This window comes from Phasianus colchicus, chromosome 8 (genome assembly GCF_987193195.1).
Source record: "Phasianus colchicus chromosome 8, bPhaCol1.hap1.1, whole genome shotgun sequence".
NCBI lineage: Eukaryota > Metazoa > Chordata > Aves > Galliformes > Phasianidae > Phasianus > Phasianus colchicus.
In genome coordinates, this window is record NC_143443.1 from 9,882,728 (window position 1) to 9,900,984 (window position 18,257).

The window sequence follows — 18,257 nt, forward strand, 5'->3', positions numbered from 1 at the left end:
CGTGGGCTGCAAGCTGTTTCTTGAGCACATATTGGAAAACCAAGGAATAAAGGTTCAGTCAAAAGAGAAAAATGTGTTGAGTGGACTAGTGGCCTGGGTGGTGTACATAGCCCAAGATTGCAGGCCAAAGAGATGTCTTACTGCTGCAGGATCGCCTGAATGGTGCACTGGTGTGTTGCTTTGCGCAGTACCTTTGTCAGCATATTCTTCTGGAGGAGTTCTGGAGGAACTAAGCCCTTTTCTTGTGGTTGCTTCTGTGATCTTTCTGTGATTTATCATTATGGACCCTGGAGTTTGATTTGCTGCAGAAGTGCTGAGTTGTAGCTGTGCATCAGATCAGTAGTAGATGTTCTTTGAACAGATAATAACAGGGTTGCATTAGCTGGTTCAGTAAGCTAAGTGTGAGATACCCTGTTTGGGCACGTGCAATTCCTGTGCAGTACTGGCATAATTTTCCCTAACCCTGGTTCTTTGCCCAGAAGTGTCTGCAGTGAGGAAAGTCATTCCTTCTTGAGAAAATGGCATTTATTTCACAGCACCTCTAATATTTATGAAGTACTAATATCGTCCTGACAGGTGCTATAGAAAACCCCGAGGAAATTAATAATTCTGTCTTGAGAGCAAATTTTGAGCAGTGTGCAGAGTGGTGGACAAGAAAGATAGGGGTAAAGTGAGAACATAAATACAAGTTGGACTGAAATGGACACTGCAATGATTTTAAAACAGTGTAAGGCTGTTTAGGCTTAGTTAAACAAAAAAAAAGTGGACTGCTATAGAGAAAGAGGGGAGCAAGTTATATGTTGGTTGATGTGTGGTCCCAGGCTAAATGGGTCTTTCCCCACAGTTTGTCAGTTAAGAGATTAACTTTGTAGAAGGGAAAAAGGGTCCAGTGGGTTGTGGAAGTGAATGCATGGAAATGAGAACAGCAGAGCAGACATGGAAGCTGTGAGGAAAGTAAAGATTTGGCAGCTTTTAAACACACTGCTCTGCTGATCAGTCATGTAACTGATGTTCTGATTTTGGAGGAAGGATTTACTCCAGAGTTGTGAAGGCTGATCAGGTGCTCTATGGCTTCAAAGTGGTTAAGAACGGAAAGCAAAAGCAAAACACAACAAAACTACCGGGAAGAAGGAGAGAGGAAGATAAGCACAGTCAGCAGCCACAGGTGTCCAGCAAGCCTGAGTATAGGAGTGCACTAGGAGAGTGAGGAAGCCAGTTGCAGTCACAGTCAGCTGTTGGAGCCTTAAGGACAGTGCTGAGACCCTGGAGTTAACTACAGTTTCCTGTGGCTGTGACTTGGGTATGGATTAAGAAGTCGAACTGATCTTGTGCTGATCTGCTGTGGAGGGCTTAGTATTTGCTTCTGGCTATGGAAGCAAACAGAAATGCTACAGAAACGTCTAATACTTTCTTGTACACATGTTCCACTATTGTTGGCAACACTTCACAAGAGTCCATACACTGTCCTTTTAAGTTGAGGAGAATTTTTATTTTTTTAATAATTAAGAGGTATGTTTCTCAGTTTTAATGCTCACTTGCTTGTTTTGCATCACAGGAGGATTAACTGGAGCAGTTGGCTTAACTTCTTTATGCTGTGCACTCATTTGTATCCTTCCAGCATGTCTCTTCTAATTTATATTCTTACTAAAATAAGCAATCCCTATTGCTCTTTTTTTTTTTTTTCTGGCAATTTCACTAGATGAGCCATGGTCCTCTACGAGACTCCTGGGATTGTTCAGGTAAATAGTACTTTATATACAGATCACTTTCAGGGACATTAGTCACGTTTATTTTTTTGGAGAATAGGTTCTATTACTAGATAAAGTTTCATAAAGTTACTACTTAAAATTTTAAAGTGTGAAAAAAAGATAGGAAAATGACTTATCTGGTGAAATTTCAGAGTAGTTAACTTCAGCCCCAGGAAATGTTCTGGGAAAAGTTATTAATCAGACAGTTTATCAGCTGCAGAAGGTGAGGAAGTTATTAAAAAAACCCAAACAAACAACAAAGCACTGAAACTCAAAACCAACACTGTATGGATTTGTGAAAAACAAATCGCATCAAACTAACCTGGATAGACTAGATACTAGGAAGAAATTCTTTACTGTGAGGGTAGCAAGACTCTGGAACAGATTACCTAGAGAGGTTGTGGATGCGCCCTCTCTGGAGATGTACAAAACCAGGCTTGATGGGGCTGTGAGCAACCTGGTCTAGTGGAAAGTGTCCCTGCCTATAGCAGGGGCTTGGAACTTAGATGATCCTAAAGGTCTTTTCCAACCCAAACCACTCGATGATTCTGATTTCTTTTTTGGGCAGGACAATAGATGCTGTGTGTGTATATGTATATATATATGCACATGTAATTTGACTTCTGTCAAGCTCTTGATGTTTTTCACATCTTTATATACAGCACAGGGAAACATATCCAGCATGAAAATACTGCACACAGTGAATTAAAACCTACTCACATGCGGCTGTAGTTTAGTGACAGAGTGAAAGAGCATTTAAAGTGAGGCCGAACCTCCACTTCTATTAAGTATTTTCTTTAAGGACTTGGATAATGAAATAGAGGTTGAATTGGTCAAATGTAGAGAAGACATCAGGCTGTTATGCTTTAGGGACAAGAGAAGACAAAATTGGAATTCATAAGGGACACGTTACTTTGAAAGTAAGTCCTAAATCAACAAGACCAAGTTCAGCTTTTCAAAGCTCCATACCTAGGGAGGGATAAGGGACAAGCTGGAGTGAAAAATGGAGAGTAATAACTGCTTGCGCACTGCGTACATTTAGACAAGATTTTGGAGTGGACAATGATTGAATATAGGTCAGCAATGCGGTATTCTTACAAAACCACACGTTTTGTCACGTAATGAGAATGTGCACAAGTTGAGGAATTCAGGGAAAGAATGACAAGAGAGATAAGAATTTACAAAACATAGAATATAAATAATGTTGAAAGAATTAGTTATGTTTAATATAAAAGAAAAAATAGCATAATGGTACCCCTATTTGCAGCATCTTTCGCGCAGACGGTGACAGCAAATTGTTCTTTATACTTTGGGTAGAATAACAAAACATTTTGATGTTTTGATGAAGAAAATCCAGGTTGAAGGTTAGAAAAACTTTGTAACAAGTTATGTGAGAATGAAGCTTCTCTTTTCTGGAGATGTTTACAAGAAGACTGGCCAAATATTTGTTAGAAATGGGAGTTAGGATGCACATAACCACACAAGACTGAAAGTAGTGCCTTGATACTTACTACCAATCTGACACAATTTTTCTGTGATTGATTTCTTCCCCTGCCCTATTAGGAAATAGACTTTATTTTTCTTTTAAAATCTTTTGTATAAAATCACTTAGCAGTCTGAACTCCCTATATGGATTTAAGTCTACATTAGTGTCTTCCTTTCCAGAGCTGTTAGTCTTCTTAGCTTTTCTTCTCATGAGGTCTTTTATCTCTGGGATAGCTGTTCCAGCTAGAACACTGGAAACGTACTCAGGGAGAGGATTTGAACTGTTTGATCCTGTACAATACTCATCACAGTTTTTAACTGAAGTGGTAGGCCACATCTTGATAAAGCCAGGGTGAGCTACTCTACCATGTGAAGTGCTTTGTAGAGTGAATGGTAGAAAATCCCAACAGACTTCACCCAGAAGGAAAGACTTCAGTTATGCAGTCCAAAGGAGCTTTGTTTTAATGTTAGCATATCACAATTAAGGGAAAGGAAGGGTTTGTACTGAAATAACATTTGAGAAGAGCAGTAAGGTACCATCATAGTACTGGAGTATTATAAGGAGCAAAAACTAAAGGGATGTTGGGTTCCAAACAAATAAGCAGTCCACTACCCTTTTTCTGCTTTAATTTATGTGATCTGATACAAGTAAGGCAGAAGACAGATGCAATCTTTTGCTTGGGGGTCTGAATATTTCTTGTATTTCACTTACATTTCCAACCAACAAGGAATTAAAAAACTGAAATACTTTCAGTCTTGTAAAGTGCTATAATGGAGGAGCGCAAAGTTATTCCCCCCCTCCCCATTATGAAAAGGAACATAATATTCTTATAATTGAAGGAGCAGAAATTTTCACTCATTGTTTTTATGCACTGGCATGTATTCTTCAAGAACACATTAAAAGCATGATTATTCAGTTATATTTAGAATTCCATTTCTACTTCTTGATTTTTTTACAACAGCTTTTTTGTGGTCAGTCTGTAACATTGACCAATGCCTTTTCTTTGTCCATAAATGGCAACATTCTTGTTGTTTTTCAGTGAGCAATCGGATGTTGGTTTTTTTTTCCAGTAGTAGTTAAGTCTTGTTTTGTGCATTGCATGAGAAAATCAAGCACATGCAGCATTTTGAGAAGGTGATTTTAGAACTATTGTTGTGTTTGAAAGACCGCTGGGTCATCCAAATGTTGTCACTGCACTGTGGCATCTTCTGAGTGAGGGATTTTTAATTGTAGCAAAAGGTAAAAGGCATCAAATTTCCTCTGTAGTAACACCTGCATGCCAAACATGTCCTGACATTAGTAAAGTGGTTGCTCTGCTCTTTCAGAAATAGTGTAGAGAATAAAAAGTGGGAAAACCTGACCTTTTGCCTATGATAATGCATTTGAGTGTCTGTTTGTTCAGCTTAATATGTGGGTCCTTTATGAAGTTCTTTCATATGAGTGACATATGTCAGATGATGCTCTTAAAGGATGTTTGGCTTCATACATACAACAATTACATTTTTGATTGCATGTAGTATAGTATGAAATGATGCCATCAGCACCTATTAGCTTTGAAAGATAAAAACAAGCTCAATCCCAAGCATATTTTAGAAATTTGCTAGAGCTGTAATTCTATAATATTCTAAGTCTTTGTCTTGGTTCATTTTCTAACTAATGTAAATACTTCTTTTAGCTTCAGCCCTTGAGTGTTTTCAATTTGCATAGTGGATATTAAGTTAGAAACCTCTGTATATGATTCCCATGTAGGTCAGTAATATCTCAAGCTGCCATATTCAACTTATAGTTATTTAGAGCTGACTTTCACGCTTCTGTAGCAGCTGCCAATCACAGGCAATGAACAACATTACCTTCATATCCTACCAGGTAATGCAGTACTGGTTATTCTCATGTGCGCCATAAGGAGTTATCAACACCAGAATTCATGTGACTTGTCAGCAACTTCTCTGTGATGAAATAGTTTGCCTTTCAGCCAAGAAACCATGAAGTTGCTTAATAATTTTGGCAAGGCCAAAAACCAGTTTGCTATAAAGTGACAATTATTAGTGTATGAGGAAATGATCATGGAACTAGAATATAATCCAAGAACATACTTACTGATGTTTGAGGGAAAAATGTGCGTGTGTGCATCTCTATATCTGTATGCTAGAAAATAAAGCACTCCTTCACAGAGTTGCTTATATTTGCTTTGTTTTCTGTCATGTTCTGATTATTTATATTTTACAAAACTGCAGAAGCATTTGTCCTATTCCAGTATTCCAATATGGTGAGAAATACAATCAGTCAACAAGCAAGAGTGAAATAGAATATTGGGCTTATTTAAGGAAATGCATGAAGCCCTCAGAGTGCAAAAATCTAGGAAAAGAATGGAATATCCCAATAATGCATTTGAAAAACAAATCCCATAGTCTACTCTAATTGCTGATTCCTTAACTTTATGATTATATCAGATTCTAACTAGTGATGATTTCTTTTTTTCAATGTTAAAGAATTTGATGTGCCTCAGCCTTGAAGGAAAGCTTTTAAAATACTTCTGTTATGTTATCCCGTATAATGTTTTGGGGATCTCAGATTGTTTTTTTTTCTGAACAGGAAACTTCACTCAGTTCTCACTCAAGGCAAGCACCCAGACAACTTGTTTTTGTTTCTTAGCAGCCTGACAGCAATATATGCTTCCAAGGCTTCAGTTAGATTGACATTCATGAGCAGAAGGTATACATTTCACCTTCACCATGCCCTCCTGAAAATCAGCATGATGTTGTGCCATATAGCTAATTTATCTCTCATCCCATGACAGTAAAACTACACATGGATGTCTCTAGCGCTATTCAGGGTGACAAGCAGATTAATTTTTTCTGTCACTATTTCCATCACGCTCCTTATCACTATGCAGACACTTTGTCCATGAAAATCTCCTGACCCGTTTGATAACCTTCTGCAGAATGTTAACCAAACACCAGCTTAAGCGGTATTTTAGAACACGGTTTTCTGCTATCCTTCATCTCAGCTTGCTAATAACTTCATTGTATCAATGAGAGACACCTATGCCAAGATGTAGAGAAGGTATTGCTTACTTGGTAGCATGCTGATTTTTAAGCAGGGAAACTGTCTTTGTGCTAACTCATTTCCTAACACCTACACTGTGGTTGCCAATAGGAATAAATAAATTCATTTTTAAAATTCATTTTTAATCCCCAGAACCTGATCATGAGAGGCAGGACACAATCCTACTTCCACTGAAGTCGGAGGGACGATGCTTTATTGACTTTCTGGGCTCTCCTTTTCTCCCAAAAGCAGAAATGAAGTGTACTCACGTATGTCAATCCATTCTTGTGACACATCTGGAGCGATTTTTGAAACTGTCTCTCCTTTCTGCTATACCGCAGCATCTGTATAGAGCTTTGAAATTTTGAAATTAGTTTTTCAGAAAAGGGAAAATGAGCAATTTAAGTAATTTTGGTGTGCAAGTGTTGTTTGTTTTACTTAAAATATATACGAGTCCTGGAAGAGACAGGGTTGTAAACAGCCATGCTGTTTTCTGTGCTTTCATAGCCAGGGCTTGCAAACGAATTCCTGTTTCCCAGGAAACTACTGAGTCGCAGTAATTACCTAATTATTTCTGGATAGTAGATAGGCATGTAAAACTGAGCTCTGTCTGTCCCCTAAAAGGGCTGTCACATAAGAAGCAAAGATGTCGTATTAGGGTTTTCTTTAAAGATGAAAACATCCATCTTTTAAACACAGTTTGTGAATAAGATTATTTCAATCCAAAGAATTCAATCTGAGTAGCTTTTTTTTTTTTTTTCACCAAAATAAAATTGGAGAAAATATATAATTTTTGGTTAAAACACTTTTAACTTCAGTTAAGCAGCATTTATGAAAACGCAGCCAAATAGAAATTTTATATAGAACAAAAATAGAAATATATTTTAGAAATTAGCTTCTGAAATCATTATTTTTATATATATATATTTTATTCTGGATTCCCTTTTCATCCTTGTTTTCTGTTGCGAATGAAATAGATTGACAAACTCATATTCTTTTCTATGATTGAACTGCATGATTTTAAATACAAAGTGTATCATTTTTTTCTGCACATTGCTCTTTGCCTAATTGAATGTAACATTGCTTTTCAGTGGCACTTGCTCTCAGAATTTAAAAAGCTATTTTCTCTTGACAGAGTCTTACATTTAGATAGCTATTAGATTATTATGTCACCTTGGAAATTTCTGTGTTTCTCTGTAAAAGAAAGAAAAACTAATGTTTTTGTAACTGGCAAATAAGGTGATCTTTTAAAGTAAGTTCTTAAGTTCTCACAGAGGTTAAAAAAAGTTGTTTTCATCTGCAAAGTAATTAAGAAAAATGATAATACCTCCATTATTAAGAAAAGTTTCCTTAGTGTATGAGTCAATTATTATTAGCCAGTGCTAGAGAGAGCTTTTCAAATTGAGCTACGTTAAATAATTTTATGATGACTTTATAAACCGTAGCAGCATCACCAATCACTGTGTAGGAAATGACATTGCTGGGAAAGTAAATACATAGTTATGCCTCAGTAGCTGCTAAATGTCTCTGTACTAAGACCAACAATCTCCATATCTTGGAGTTCACATAGTTAAGCCTGTGTTGTCTGTGATGTAGAGAGGAAAATGTCCCTAAGGTCACTTCCATCCAGTGCCATTAAAGAGGAGGCCTATGAAAACAGATTAGCATGGTACTTAAATTGCAAAGGCATCACTGTGAAGTGTATTGAAAGTGAAAATAGCTTTTGGTCTACATTCAAGACCAATATCTCAATTGGCATGTTCTCTTCTGTTTAGAAATCTTCTGTAGCTTATCATGGTAGAATGACCTGTTTCAACTTAATTTGTAGTTGTTATATTAAGTAAACACTGTGAATATTATTTACTGAACATTGGCAAACTGGAGAACCAGAGGAATTTTTCCACTGATGTATCTGAAATTTTTAATTATGTTTCAGTAGGCATAAATTATGAGGAATTCGCCAAGGTGCTTGGTGGTGATCTGGGGTGGTGTGCTCATGCCATGGGGTTTGCCTTGCAGCAGCACTGGGACCAACTGAGACCCAGCTTGAGCTGAGAGGGCTGCTCTGTGGGGCAGCTGGCAAGGTGCCCCTTCATGGGGGCTTGGGTCATCTGTGCACATGACTCAAGAGAGGCTCTTCCTAGAAGAAAGGAGCTCTCAGGGGCTGGTTCCTGGGGCTTGAAAGTCCAAGGAGAGGTGTGTAATTGGGGATTCCCATGGCAACAGGCTTGTGGGAGCTGCCAAGGCAAAAGGGAAAGGTGAATGCAAGGTGAAGGACAGAAAATGCATGGGAGAGGCGGAAGGAGGAGGCACTAGCTGCAGCCCACATCTCCTCAGGAGCTGGTCCTGGGAGTGGTGAGTTTCTTGACATCTCTTGGGTGGAAAACTTCAATTTTACTTTGAGAAAAAACTGCCCTTTAGCCACAACTTTACATTTAAAGGGTAAAGCAGTACAGTGCATCATCTGGTCATAAGTGGTGGAGCTGCTCTTTTAAGAGTGCTAGGAACTGTATTAATGCAGAAGATAATTTTTACCTGCTGTTAATTATTTAAAAAGTACTGATGGAAAGAACAAAAAAGATTGAGTGTAGTAGGGAAGTTAAAGATTTCCCTGGGAAGACTTTAATATTTTATGCTGAGATTTGTTTTTATGAGCCAACTTACAGTCACAGCAGGTATTAACTAAAATGTCCTGAGAAAGGACTGTGATTTCCTCCTGTTCCCCCTTGTCCTTGGAGCTGGTGCTTCTTGTTTGAAGTTACACTGAGCAGCTGTGGAAGTACACAGTGCTGTTGGCTCTCTCCTTTTAGATGTGGGTTATGTTTCTCTCTGGCCTCTGTGGCTGTGGGTTCAGCCTCTGGGAGCAGAGTTGACCTCCACAATTTCTCTCTCAGTTTCCAGTTTCACACTGTGGGTTTGCATGGACAGGGGTGGTTTACTTCAGTCTTGCTGATGTAGAAGGCATTGTTGCTGTTATAAGCAGGAGCCTACCAGAGAAGCCTGTGTATGGGAAGCCCTCTGCCCATGCTGCAGAGAGGTCACTTGTGGAGTGAGCCTGGACCTGGCCTGGAGGCCAAGTCTTGCCATACAGATGTGAAAGGAAACCTCCCTCTTTTGGGCTGGCTGATTTAACTGTGTTCTGCAACCTGTGATACTGCAGGGCACCTGAGCACAGATGGGTGTGTGTTCAACTGCTGTTTGCCTGAGGTGGCTGCTAGCCAGTGATTTCTCCTGTGTGGTTGCCATTTGGCTGAGGGTCTTGATGTATGGCAGCCAGTTGTCTGAGGTGGCATTTGCCCAAGCTGCCCAGGCAAAGGCCAGGCTATTCTTGCACTGATAACAGTTTCCTAGACTATCGTGCCTTTGTTGAACTACTAAGCAGAAATGCAGTATGAAGAACTGGAAGGCTGAAGAGGCAGCAGGAGTAGCTGGCACCGTCTGCCTCACAGAGAGAAATAATGGGAGATCTTGAAGGGAAAAAATTCCCTCTAAAGCGTACCTTTAATTTCAGGATACAGTGTAGCCAGGCACCCAAACAGTAAAAGAAATGTCAAACTGTTGTTTCTTTTATTTAAGGGAAGGAAATGAACTGCTCTGAAGCAATTTTCCAACAGGCTTGTACTTAATTTGACAAGGTAGACTTGAATCAAGATAATTTCCAGTGTGAGAAGGAATTGAGGACTACCTCATAATAGTAAAATCATTACCAACCTTTAAGAAGAGTAAAGCGATTTAGAATAAAAGACATAAAGTTAAACACAGTTTAAGAGTAAGCACTGAAATACGTTTTGGAAGCACTGATTTTTACAACTAAATCATGTATTTCTTGGTCTCTGAAGACAAACAGGGATGCTGTTGAATAGAAATATGGTTGTCATTTTCTTAAGGGTTAATCTAAATTTCAATCACCTGCAGAAATAAGTTATAAATAAATATCTGTGCGGCTTCATTTTTTGATCTTTTAAAAACCGTGGACCAGACTGTGTTAAAACCCTCTGAATGCACAAGGAGGGGAAGAGATCACTGAGGAGAGCAGAGAGAATAAAGTATGAGGCTTCAGTAAATAAGACAGAGGGAGAAGGAATAAAGGCACATGTCCATAAGGCAAGTTAATCAACAAGTAGTTGAGAATGGATAGCAGTATAAGAAGAAAACTTTTATCAAACAGGAAATCACTGAAGTAAAAGGTCAGGTAAGGAATGGTGCTGAGTGTAGCTATGTCACATGTGAGTCAGACTGCCTTGTGATGGGTGGGAGAGTTGAATGCGGGTGCTCCCAAGAAGGCAATTACAATTGCCTGCCATGCTGCCTTCACTTCTTTGCTCAGCACAATATTTATAATTGATTTGTTGCAGTACTTACCTGTTATCTAGGATTAAGATAACTTTTCTGGCATCACTCAACTAGTCCAGCTTTGCTTGTATGTGGGACTGCTTTTGAAGACTTCTTCTAAACTGTTGCAAAACATGATGGTGAGTGGCTACCAGTTATTATGCATCACTGGTTTGGAGAGTATGACATACAGGTGTGTCTGACACACAGCTTTAGTGCTTTTGCTATATTTACTATTGCGAGCAACATAAAAAATAACCGATCTGTTTGGACACAGTGAAATTCTTATCCTTGTCTGGTGTAAGGTTTGTTTTGTAAACATAAGTAGCATCTCAGAGCTATTCATGGTGCAAAGGCTGCCTCCCAACCTTTTTCCAAGAAAGAGAGATAGCAAGAATCCCACCGTGACAGGGGAAGATGGTGCTCTTCTGCTCTCTGGGAAATACTTCAGTGTTCTCAGCTGGCAGTGGACTTCTGCAGCTGTGACTGGGACCTGCCTCTTCCATTTCTAAGGGAGAAATATGAAATCCTGTCTGTAAGAGACCTATTATGTCATGGCCTGAACTGGTGATTGAGCACCTGGTGAAGGGAGTGGCTGGCCTCAGGGAGCACAAGTGCAAGCTATTCACATGGGCTTTCCACATGAAGTCACTGGGTCTAGCCTCCTAAGGGAGATCGCCTCTTGGTTGAAGCCTGCTTACTGAGAAGGAGTGTTCTGTAGCTAGAGACCCTATAATCAGCTGGGTGAGTAAACTTTCTCAATATATGATTACTGATAATCCTAACAACACTTTGCCTGGCATTGCAAATAACCTATTAGAAACAATTGCATTGTTTCCAAGGACCAACGCTTTACGCAGAAAGTAAGATAGGTTAGCTGGAAAGAAAAAAAAAGTAGAAAGTAAAGTCATCAGGTAGGAAAAAAACTCATCTTACTCTTTCAGACACATGATCTTGTCTAATACCCAGGCAGCTTTATCTGAGCCTATGTGACATTTTTGGAAAAATCTCCTGAATAAGCTGATGTTTTTGAGTGTTTAGGCAGTCTCTCTCTGGATTTACCTAACTTTGTGGATGCTTCTGGGAGGGAGAAAAAAGTCCTTTTAAATCACAACAGCAATAGTCACACAATTATGATTTTGTTTATGTAGTAGTAGTTGCAAATGCTATATTGAAAAGAGGTGTTTCTTTCACTACAATAAGCTCCAGAGCCAACTTCTGTTATCCAAGTTTATAATAGCATTTGTTCTATACTATTGGTGTGAAATCATGTGGAAAAAAAAGGAAGTAGAACAGTAAGAATTGGGTGATTATTGACTGGTTTGAGACCTTGGTCTTAGCCTGAAGCAAAGTGTGCCTTCTTTTGTACTTCAGTGTTTTCAGATATCTATGCAGATTACTATTGTCATCTTTTCTAATTTTACTGTTTAAAGAATCTTTAAAAAGTTTAAAGAATGCTGCATTACATTTTTCCTAGCTGCACATATCAAGGCCTTTTGGTCAATGTTTTGTTCAAACCATGGGGATGAATGTAAGTGGCATCAGTATAATTTGTTTCCAGTAAAAATGTTGCCTGTGCAAAAGGTGAGAACTTTATATTTCTAATGTAATGGATGCTGTTTCATTGCATCACTGTTTCATAACTTGTGATGCTGAAGAATTAGAATGTTGACTCAATTTGTTTTCCTTCTGCAGTGGAATTGCCAGATCATGGCCTGAACCAATAGTGGAGCACCCAGGTTGGATGGCATAGATGACCCAGAGAGCTCAGGCGCAAGCAATGTACCTGAGTGACTGGAGAGACAGGATCCACCTCTCCTCACACTCACTTAAGGATTAGCAGCATAGGATGCACCATTACTCTGGATAGAAATCATGCTCCTTTCAAGCTGTCTCTGGTCTTGTAAGGAGGGAGACTATTTTTCTTCTTTGTTACCTGCTATTGTTCCATAGTGCTTGTATCCCATTGAAGGCAATGTCGTCATCTCCTTCTGCTGGATGCCTTCATGTTTTTTTCTTGTCCGTTAAACAATTGAAGGCTCAGAAGGACCTGAAATTGCATTTTAGTTTCTCATTTTTTGGCAGGCTCTTAAATCTTTCCTTTATAGGTGCTGGAAAACATGAGAACCTCTTATGGAAGTTAGCTAGTTGCAGTTTTGTTGAAATCCATATATATGTGTGTGTGTGTATAAAAATATGTGAGGTTTTTTTCCCCCTATATTCTGCAGCACAAAGTAATTCAAGCAATTTGAGAGGCTGAGAACAGTCATAAGGTAGCTTTTCTCATGTCTGCACATCTATTTGATATAGAGGTTAGACTAACATGAATTCTAAATCTATCATCTTTCTTGTGTCCCAAGAAACTAGTGGAAACTCAAGACTTCAAAATAAAATTACTGTGTGTGTGAAAAGTGAGTAGCAGCTATTTTACTCTTTCTTTTGCATATCTTTGTGTAATTTACTGATTTATTGCTTGTTTTTGCTCCTTGCTTTTACGTGGCTTATTTTTCTATGTGCATTGGTAAGTAGCTATAATGCTACTACTGGTTATTTTGTTGCACATGGAATACTTTCTCTTAAGATGAAAGCATGCTTCAGTTGTCTATCGAAGGGGCATATGATGCTATCCCCATTGTGTAGAGGAGATCATCTATTTCAATATCTTTTTCCATGTTTACCAGGGCTTGGTTAAATAACACTGAAATCAGGTTATTCCTAGGCAGTCTGTAGCTTCAGCATCAGTATAATGAGACATGAAGTGAGGATCATGTAATGGCTTAGGGTGGAAGGGACTTTAAAGATCACCAATTCCAACCACCCACAGATGAGTCTGCCCATATCCCCACCCAACCTGGCCTTGATTGCCTCCAGGGATGGGGCATCCACACATTGTCCGGGCAGCCTATGCCAGTGCCTCACTGCCACTGAGTAAAGAATTTCCTCCTAGTATCTAATCTAAATCTTCCCTCTTTTAGTTTAAAACCCTTCCCCCCTCGTCCCAATGCTTTCAGACTATGTTGATCTCCCTCCTGTTAATAAGCTCCCTTTTAGTACTGCAAGTCTGAAATTAGGTGTCCCTGAAGCCTTCTCCTCTGCAGGCTAAATGAGCCTGGCTGCTTCAGCCTTTCTATGTAGAGGAGAAGCTCCATCTCTCTGATCATCTCTGTGGCCTTCCTCTGAACTCACTCCAACAGCTCCATGTCTTCTTGTGCTGGAAGCCCCAGTCCTAGACACAATACACCAGATGAGGCCTCAGGAGAGTGGAATAGAGGAGGACAATCTGCTCTCTCTCCTTGCTAGCAACCTCTCTTTTCATGCAACTCAGGACAGTTGGCCTTCTGGGCTGCAGGAATACACTGCTCACTCATATCCAGCTTTTCATCCACCAGGATCCTGAAGTTTTTCTCCCAGTCTGTGCACATACTTGAGATTGCTCTGTCCCAAGTGCATCACCTTGCTCTTGGCCTTGTTGAACTTCATGTAGGTTTACTCAAACTTGTAAGTGGGAAAAGGAATTGGCATGCAAGCTGATCATCCCTAATGTCTAGAAATGGAATAACTTCTATTACTTCTTTATAAAAGTTTTCTTCTAGAAAACTAATCATATAGAGAATCAGTGGAAAAAGTTTTCAGTTTATAATACTAAAAGTAAGGTCAAGAAAATATCACTTCCAAGCTGTAGAAAGGCCTTTTTCCTTTAGCATGAAGTCTCTGTGGTATATAAGAGCAAATATTTGCTCTTATATATGTTTGTATACATTACTGATTTGCCAGAAATGAGCGAGAGAAGAGCAAAACATCTAAGTGAACTCTGGAATTTACTTTATCTCAAAATCAGCTACATGTGAAATAGCTCCTGTTTAAATTCTGTTTCTTGCCATATGCTAGGTCTCTAAATGTCTTTCTTGATTCTGCACAGCCTTGAAAACCGTATTTTCTACCCAGCACTTAAGCACACACTTAAATCTAAGCAATTATACACATTTTGTTGAGGTCCATGAGGAATATTCATGAACTTAGAGAAATGAGAGTTGTGCTTTTTTTAGTTCAAGGATAGAATGTTTGTAACTATGCAGGATCGAGTCTTTGTCTCATTTTGTGCTTTTTCTTTTTTAAATTTAGCCATTGTAGTACAAGCTTTGACAATCTCTCATGGGACTATAGGATTAAAACCAAAAAGATTATTTTCCTTTCTAGAGAAAAGGTAATGCTTTCCCCCATGTTACACTAACTTTCCAGGCAGAGATGGACATCAAGTTGTTAGTCTGTAGGTTAATGTCTGCTTGCAACCACTGATTTTTTTTTTAATGCATTCTAGTCTGCGTTTTTTGACTGCGCTATAGATGCAATTGAGTCTCAGTGACTGTGACATTGCAAGTAGAGGCCTCATTCACACTCTATAGCCAAACACTGATTTTCTTTCAATGTTCATGTTCTAACAATTATAGGTGTATTATTGTACTAGAGGTGTGAGGACTATCCATTGTCTAAATGTGTTAGATGGCAGACTGCTGATGTGCCCAGTGATATAATGATATCTCAGTATGGCAAAATATGGCATTGACAAGAAATGTCATATTAACATAGTCACATAATTTCTGGTGACAGGCAAGCCCTGTGAAGAGAGTAGTGGAGCGGGATGAGGCAAGGACTGGTCTTCCCATTTCACAGTCTGAGATGCTTGAAAAATCAGCCCAGTGCAACAAAGAATGACAGTTGCAGAGGATGGAAGAGAGAATTGTGAGTCACAGGTTATCATCTTAGCCACTGCCTTTATTTTTGCATTGGAGAGCATATGTCTCTTCTGCCACACAGCTGGAATGAGTTTAACTGAAACCATTTGCACGCACCTGACCACATCTTTCTGGACTCTAATGAGCCACTGCACTTAGTGGGGCTCCACAAAGCTGCAGATAGGTTGGATTACTAAAGATTTGCATCTGACCAGGTTTAGTTAGAAATGACTTTGGATTTATAGAAGAGCACAGAAGATAAACTGTCTCTACAAAGTGGCTCAGCACTTCTCTGGTCAAGTTGTTAAAAGAAGGCAATGTTTATTGCTGACTCTGGAGATGGTCTGATTCTCCTGCTGTTTAGTAACAAGTGGGCATGAAAAAAATCTGGCAACATGAATCAAACGTCTCTTAATAGTGTGCCACTGAGTTTGACAAACGTTCTTAGGAAACAAAGCAAGAACATATTTTGAGGTTGAGACCACACAATTACTTTGGGATTGTCAGTATGGGCTTCACATTGGTTGTCTGCACACATCATATCTGTTTCATAGATTACAATGTCAGTGTTCTATAATGCTGAATCTTATCAGTAAAAAGAGACTAATAAGCGTAAGTGGTCCCTGTATTGCTTTATGTAAGGGACTTCAGAAAGTTTATAAGGTGTTAGAGACTGAGATTTGGAAAAGATCATGAATCAGAAGTTCAGAGGCTTCTTCGGCCCCTGTAAAAATACATGTTATTTCAGGTAAGAGGAAATAAACTGGAGGAAAAGGAGAAAAGAGATCAGAACGCATTGTGAGCTGACTTCAATCAGTGCTTGTTCAGATAACTATCTCAGTTAATACAGGTACATCAGCCAAAGACCACTGGAGTTAGCAAAAGAATTCAGACCCCTGTGGCTTCAGGCTTATATTTGGAAATGGGAAATTTCGTCTTTACAATCAGTTGTTTTTTCTTTCAACTTCTGTTGAATTCAGGATGATTTATGATTATCTGACAGAAATATTTTTAAAGCAATTCTAAGAAGAAAAACTAAGACGTGACTAATGTCTCAGCATGTGCTTAATTTAGCATATGGTTTATGTTTCCTTTGGGTTTCCTTATTAGCTTGTGAAGGAAGTTACTGGTAATTCTGTGGATACACATTTCAGGAGGTTTAAATTCAGTCTTTTTTGAAGTCAAAGTACAGAATAGTTCATTTAGTAGTGTTTTCCCAAGTAGCTGGTAAGACTGCTTTGTTTTTTTTCCTTCAAGTCAGTGAAAACTGAAATAGACTGTGGTGTGAGCCAAACTATAAAACGTGTATGGACGTTTATTGATAGCAGTCCCTGTGCTCTATTCTGTCACAAAGATAATGGAAGTGCTTCACAATATAACCTGAAGATTTTTTTTTCTGACCCTTTGCCATTTAGGAATTGCCCAGTCTCTGTGGTAGATGTTCATTTATCTTTCCCATTCCTCTGTAGGTTTTATATTACTTTTTTTTTTTTTTTTTTTTTTGCTATATAACATAGTACCCTTTATGGTGTATAATGGAGATTTTTGACAGTTTCATATATATTGAAATCTTTCTGTGGGAAAATGATTTAGTATAATGGGTTTTATGTTGTTAGGATAAAAATCGAGCATATACTTTTGCTCTGCTTTGTAACCAGCCCCATGAAAAGAATTCTCCCCAAAATGTCAAAAACTCATTTTGGAAGTTCTATATTTCCTTACTTCTTTAATTTTGAACACAAATTTTTCACTGTAAGAGGGAACTAAAGAATTCTATTACTTCCAGCATCTTTTTAGAGGTTGACATTTAACTTTCTCTGAAGGAGTTGTGTAATGTTCCAGGTAGGAACAGCAAATAGAAGAAGGAAACTTCAAGGCAGTTGAATGTGTTGTTACCCAAGGCTGTGCTGTGGAGGGCTGTTGTTGTTATGAGCTTGTTGTTCATTGAGAACACCACAATCATTGTGTTATGTCTGTGCAAGTTCAGACTGGCCTTGCTGCAAACACATATATCTATAAGTTGTTTGTTCTGGTTGTGGTTTTTTTTTGTACCCCCCCCTTCCAAATTCTTCTACTCTTTGCTCTTGCATTGTGCTCTATTGCATGCAATGAAGAAAGGATCCAGTAGGAAAAGTAAGACTCCCCAGAGCAAAATGGGGAAAAAGAGCTTTATTTTGTCACAGTGCTTTTACCACTTAATGTGCTCTAAGTCTGTCAGAGATCTAAACTGTCTGACTGATCTTGTTGGTTATGCATTGCTAGAATAAATGAAAATTCTTGTTGTGCTTCATATACCAACTCTTGGGAAGATCAGGAAAAATATAAGCTATTTCAGCAAGGAAGTGGCAGGGTAAATTGAATGAAAAGTCAGAATTTATTTCTCTTTTTTTTCAGTTTTTCCACTGGTTGCAACAGAGGGAAGCAGTTGTGTGAATTGAATTGGCCAGTAAAACAAATTTTTAGTTTGCTTGCTTTTTACTATCTGCCTCCACAAATGTAGCTGTTAATTCTGTGCTTGAGGCCCTTTGGTTGTCTTTTAGCAATAACAAATGGTATTTTCAGTATTTGTTGGTACTTTTACCACACAGCTGCTTTATTTCTGATAGAGAAATTTTGGAAGCTTATCTAGTTCTTTCCAGGCTGAGAAGTAGCTGAAATACGTATTACTATTGTGAAGCAGTAAGGATGCATAACTGAGGATCTGTGCATAACTGAGGATCTGTGCATGTCCCCTGTGAAGGGACAGGACCCTGAAGAACACTAGGACACAGCTATGCCTTCTTGACCTGATGGAGAGCATTAATTCTGTCCTTGTGCTTGACTATGTGCTAACAGCAAGAAAACTGAAGAATATTCTTAACAGCAGCATGATACAAATGCTGCAGTGAGGTAAACTTGGAACAGAAACAAATG

At 38.7% G+C, this 18,257-nt stretch overlaps 2 long non-coding RNA genes across 2 annotated transcripts in view; both read left to right on the top strand.

Moving 5' to 3' along the window:
* LOC149917017 (uncharacterized) overlaps nucleotides 1–18,257 on the top strand; it is a 100,990-nt gene that overhangs the window by 36,192 nt on the left and 46,541 nt on the right. The window lies entirely within an intron of this gene.
* On the top strand, nucleotides 11,262–13,019 carry LOC116235119 (uncharacterized). The gene is made up of 3 exons (XR_004168289.2): nucleotides 11,262–11,355; nucleotides 12,089–12,195; nucleotides 12,307–13,019. It is a non-coding gene; the product is annotated as an uncharacterized LOC116235119 (long non-coding RNA).